Here is a 5990-nt window from a genome sequence, read left to right as displayed (position 1 = left end):
AAGCCAAACATTAAATAGGGTCAACCTTGAAATATATGGCCATATCTTCGTCAACAATTGCCCCCTTTCAATTATAAAGATGTTTTTGGAATTCGCTCGATCTTTAAAACAAAACTGCATTAAAATAATTTGACTTCCGACTCATCTAAGAAAGATATTAAGGGATATTCTTGATTAACAGAAAATATATGGAAAGCATTAAATAGGGTCTACCTTGAAATAAATGGCCATATCTTTGTCAAAAATTGTCCCATTTCAATTATAAAGGTGTTTTTAGAATTCACTCAATCTTTGAAACAAAACTGCATTAAAATAATTTGACTTCCGACTCATCTAAGAAAGATATTAAGGGATATTCTTCGATAAATAGAAAATATATGAAAAGCATTAAATAGGGTCTACCTTGAAATAAATGGCCATATCTTCGAAAAAATTGCCCCACTTCAATTATAAAGGTGTTTTTAGAATTCGCTCGACCTTTGAAACAAAACTGCATTAAAATAATTTGACTTCCGACTCATCTAAGAAAGATATTAAAAGATATTCTTCGATTAATAGAAAATATAAGGCAAACATTATATACGGTCAACCTTGAAATAAATGGCCATATCTTCGTCAAAAATTGCCCCATTTCAATTATAAAGGTGTTTTTAGAATTCACTCGATCTTTGGAACAAAACTGCATTAAAATAATTTGACTTCCGACTCATCTAAGAAAGATATTAAGGGATATTCTTCGATAAATAGAAAATATATGGAAAGCATTAAATAGGGTCTACCTTGAAATAAATGGCCATATCTTCGTCCAATATTGCCCCATTTCAATTATAAAGGTGTTTTAAGAATTCACGCAATCTTAGGAACAAAACTGCATTAAAATAATTTGACTTCCGACTCATCTAAGAAAGATATTAAGGGATATTCTTCGAATAATAGAAAATATATTGAAAGCATTAAATAGGGTCTACCTTGAAATATATGGCCATATCTTCGTCAACAATTGCCCCCTTTCAATTATAAAGATGTTTTTGGAATTCGCTCGATCTTTAAAACAAAGCTGCATTAAAATAATTTGACTTCCGACTCATCTTAGAAAGATATTAAAAGATATTCTTCGATTAATAGAAAATATAAGGCAAACATTAAATAGGGTCAACCTTGAAATAAATGGCCATATCTTTGTCTCAAATTGCCCCATTTCAATTATAAAGGTGTTTTTAGAATTCACTCAATCTTTGGAACAAAACTGCATTAAAATAATTTGACTTCCGACTCATCTAAGAAAGATATTAAGGGATATTCTTGATTAACAGAAAATATATGGAAAGCATTAAATAGGGTCTACCTTGAAATAAATGGCCATATCTTCGTCAAAAATTGTCCCATTTCAAATATAAAGGTGTTTTTAGAATTCACTCAATCTTTGGAACAATACTGCATTAAAATAATTTGACTTCCGACTCATCTAAGAAAGATATTAAGGGATATTCTTCGATAAATAGAAAATATATGGAAAGCATTAAATAGGGTCTACCTTGAAATAAATGGCCATATCTTCGTCAAAAATTGCCCCATTTCAATTATAAAGGTATTTTCACAATTCACTCGATCTTGGAACAAAACTGCATTAAAATAATTTGACTTCCGACTCATCTAAGAAAGATATTAAGGGATATTCTTGATTAACAGATAATATATGGAAAGCATTAAATAGGGTCTACCTTGAAATAAATGGCCATATCTTCGTAAAAAATTGCCCCATTTCAATTATAAAGGTGTTTTTAGAATTCTTTGGAACAAAACTGCATTAAAATAATTTGACTTCCGACTCATCTAAGAAAGATATTAAGGGATATTCTTCGATAAATAGAAAATATATGGAAAGCATTAAATAGGGTCTACCTTGAAATAAATGTCCATATCTTCGTCAAAAATTGCCCCATTTCAATTATAAAGGTGTTTTTAGAATTCTTTGGAACAAAGCTGCATTAAAATAATTTGACTTCCGACTCATCTTAGAAAGATATTAAAAGATATTCTTCGATTAATAGAAAATATAAGGCAAACATTAAATAGGGTCAACCTTGAAATAAATGGCCATATCTTCGTCTCAAATTGCCCCATTTCAATTATAAAGGTGTTTTTAGAATTCACTCAATCTTTGGAACAAAACTGCATTAAAATAATTTGACTTCCGACTCATCTAAGAAAGATATTAAGGGATATTCTTGATTAACAGAAAATATATGGAAAGCATTAAATAGGGTCTACCTTGAAATAAATGGCCATATCTTCGTCAAAAATTGTCCCATTTCAAATATAAAGGTGTTTTTAGAATTCACTCAATCTTTGGAACAATACTGCATTAAAATAATTTGACTTCCGACTCATCTAAGAAAGATATTAAGGGATATTCTTCGATAAATAGAAAATATATGGAAAGCATTAAATAGGGTCTACCTTGAAATAAATGGCCATATCTTCGTCAAAAATTGCCCCATTTCAATTATAAAGGTATTTTCACAATTCACTCGATCTTTGGAACAAAACTGCATTAAAATAATTTGACTTCCGACTCATCTAAGAAAGATATTAAGGGATAATCTTCGATAAATAGAAAATATATGGAAAGCATTAAATAGGGTCTACCTTGAAATAAATGGCCATATCTTCGTCAAAAATTGCCCCCTTTCAATTATAAAGGTGTTTTTAGAATTCGCTCGATCTCTGAAACAAAACTGCATTAAAATAATTTGACTTCCGACTCATCTAAGAAAGATATTAAGGGATATTCTTGATTAACAGATAATATATGGAAAGCATTAAATAGGGTCTACCTTGAAATAAATGGCCATATCTTCGTAAAAAATTGCCCCATTTCAATTATAAAGGTGTTTTTAGAATTCACTCAATCTTTGGAACAAAACTGCATTAAAATAATTTGACTTCCGACTCATCTAAGAAAGATATTAAGGGATATTCTTCGATAAATAGAAAATATATGGAAAGCATTAAATAGGGTCTACCTTGAAATAAATGGCCATATCTTCGTCCAAAATTGCCCCATTTCAATTATAAAGGAGTTTTTAGAATTCTTTGGAACAAAACTGCATTAAAATAATTTGACTTCCGACTCATCTTAGAAAGATATTAAAAGATATTCTTCGATTAATAGAAAATATAAGGCAAACATTAAATAGGGTCAACCTTGAAATAAATGGCCATATCTTCGTCAAAAATTGCCCCATTTCAATTATAAAGGTGTTTTTAGAATTCACTCGATCTTTGGAACAAAACTGCATTAAACTAATTTGACTTCCGACTCATCTAAGAAAGATATTAAGGGATATTCTTGATTAACAGAAAATATATGGAATGCATTAAATAGGCTCTACCTTGAAATAAATGGCCATATCTTCTTCAAAAATTGCCCCATTTCAATTATAAAGGTGTTTTTAGAATTCACTCAATCTTCGAAACAAAACTGCATTAAAATAATTTGACTTCCGACTCATCTAAGAAAGATATTAAGGGATATTCTTCGATAAATAGAAAATATATGGAAAGCATTAAATAGGGTCTACCTTGAAATAAATGGCCATATCTTCGTCAAAAATTGCCCCATTTCAATTAAAAAGGTGTTTTTAGAATTCACTCAATATTTGGAACAAAACTGCATTAAAATAATTTGACTTCCGACTCATCTAAGAAAGACATTAAGGGATATTCTTGATTAACAGAAAATATATGGAAAGCATTAAATAGGGTCTACCTTGAAATAAATGGCCATATCTTCGTCAAAAATTGTCCCATTTCAATTATAAAGGTGTTTTTAGAATTCACTCAATCTTTGGAACAAAACTGCATTAAAATAATTTGACTTCCGACTCATCTAAGAAAGATATTAAGGGATATTCTTCGATAAATAGAAAATATATGGAAAGCATTAAATAGGGTCTACCTTGAAATAAATGGCCATATCTTCGTCCAAAATTGCCCCATTTCAATTATAAAAATGTTTTTAGAATTCAATCGATCTTTGGAACAAAACTGCATTAAAATAATTTGACTTCCGACTCATCTTAGAAAGATATTAAAAGATATTCTTCGATTAATAGAAAATATAAGGCAAACATTAAATAGGGTCAACCTTGAAATAAATGGCCATATCTTTGTCTCAAATTGCCCCATTTCAATTATAAAGGTGTTTTTAGAATTCACTCAATCTTTGGAACAAAATTGCATTAAAATAATTTGACTTCCGACTCATCTAAGAAAGATATTAAGGGATATTCTTGATTAACAGAAAATATATGGAAAGCATTAAATAGGGTCTACCTTGAAATAAATGGCCATATCTTCTTCAAAAATTGTCCCATTTCAATTATAAAGGTGTTTTTAGAATTCACTCAATCTTCGAAACAAAACTGCATTAAAATAATTTGACTTCCGACTCATCTAAGAAAGATATTAAGGGATATTCTTCGATAAATAGAAAATATATGGAAAGCATTAAATAGGGTCTACCTTGAAATAAATGGCCATATCTTCGTCAAAAATTGCCCCATTTCAATTAAAAAGGTGTTTTTAGAATTCACTCAATCTTTAAAACAAAACTGCATTAAAATAATTTGACTTCCGACTCATCTAAGAAAGATATTAAGGGATATTCTTCGAATAATAGAAAATATATTGAAAGCATTAAATAGGGTCTACCTTGAAATATATGGCCATATCTTCGTCAACAATTGCCCCCTTTCAATTATAAAGATGTTTTTGGAATTCGCTCGATCTTTAAAACAAAACTGCATTAAAATAATTTGACTTCCGACTCATCTAAGAAAGATATTAAGGGATATTCTTGATTAACAGAAAATATATGGAAAGCATTAAATAGGGTCTACCTTGAAATAAATGGCCATATCTTTGTCAAAAATTGTCCCATTTCAATTATAAAGGTGTTTTTAGAATTCACTCAATCTTTGAAACAAAACTGCATTAAAATAATTTGACTTCCGACTCATCTAAGAAAGATATTAAGGGATATTCTTCGATAAATAGAAAATATATGAAAAGCATTAAATAGGGTCTACCTTGAAATAAATGGCCATATCTTCGAAAAAAATTGCCCCACTTCAATTATAAAGGTGTTTTTAGAATTCGCTCGACCTTTGAAACAAAACTGCATTAAAATAATTTGACTTCCGACTCATCTAAGAAAGATATTAAAAGATATTCTTCGATTAATAGAAAATATAAGGCAAACATTATATACGGTCAACCTTGAAATAAATGGCCATATCTTCGTCAAAAATTGCCCCATTTCAATTATAAAGGTGTTTTTAGAATTCACTCGATCTTTGGAACAAAACTGCATTAAAATAATTTGACTTCCGACTCATCTAAGAAAGATATTAAGGGATATTCTTCGATAAATAGAAAATATATGGAAAGCATTAAATAGGGTCTACCTTGAAATAAATGGCCATATCTTCGTCCAATATTGCCCCATTTCAATTATAAAGGTGTTTTAAGAATTCACGCAATCTTAGGAACAAAACTGCATTAAAATAATTTGACTTCCAACTCAGCTAAGAAAGATATTAATATTATGGCCATTTATTTCAAGTGGCCATATCTTCGTCAAAAATTGCCCCATTTCAATTATAAAGATGTTTTTAGAATTCGCTCGACCTTTGAAACAAAACTGCATTAAAATAATTTGACTTCCGACTCATCTAAGAAAGATATTAAGGGATATTCTTCGAATAATAGAAAATATATGGAAAGCATTAAATAGGGTCTACCTTGAAATAAATGGCCATATCTTCGTCAAAAATTGCCCCATTTCAATTATAAAGGTGTTTTTAGAATTCAATCGATCTGTGGAACAAAACTGCATTAAAATAATTTGACTTCCGACTCATCTAAGAAAGATATTTGGAGATATTCGTCGATTAATAGAAAATATATGGAAAGCATTAAATAGG

Source organism: Drosophila grimshawi, unplaced genomic scaffold (genome assembly GCF_018153295.1).
Source record: "Drosophila grimshawi isolate 15287-2541.00 unplaced genomic scaffold, ASM1815329v1 contig_1372, whole genome shotgun sequence".
NCBI classification, from domain to species: domain Eukaryota; kingdom Metazoa; phylum Arthropoda; class Insecta; order Diptera; family Drosophilidae; genus Drosophila; species Drosophila grimshawi.
Note: the sequence above shows the minus strand (reverse complement) of the source record.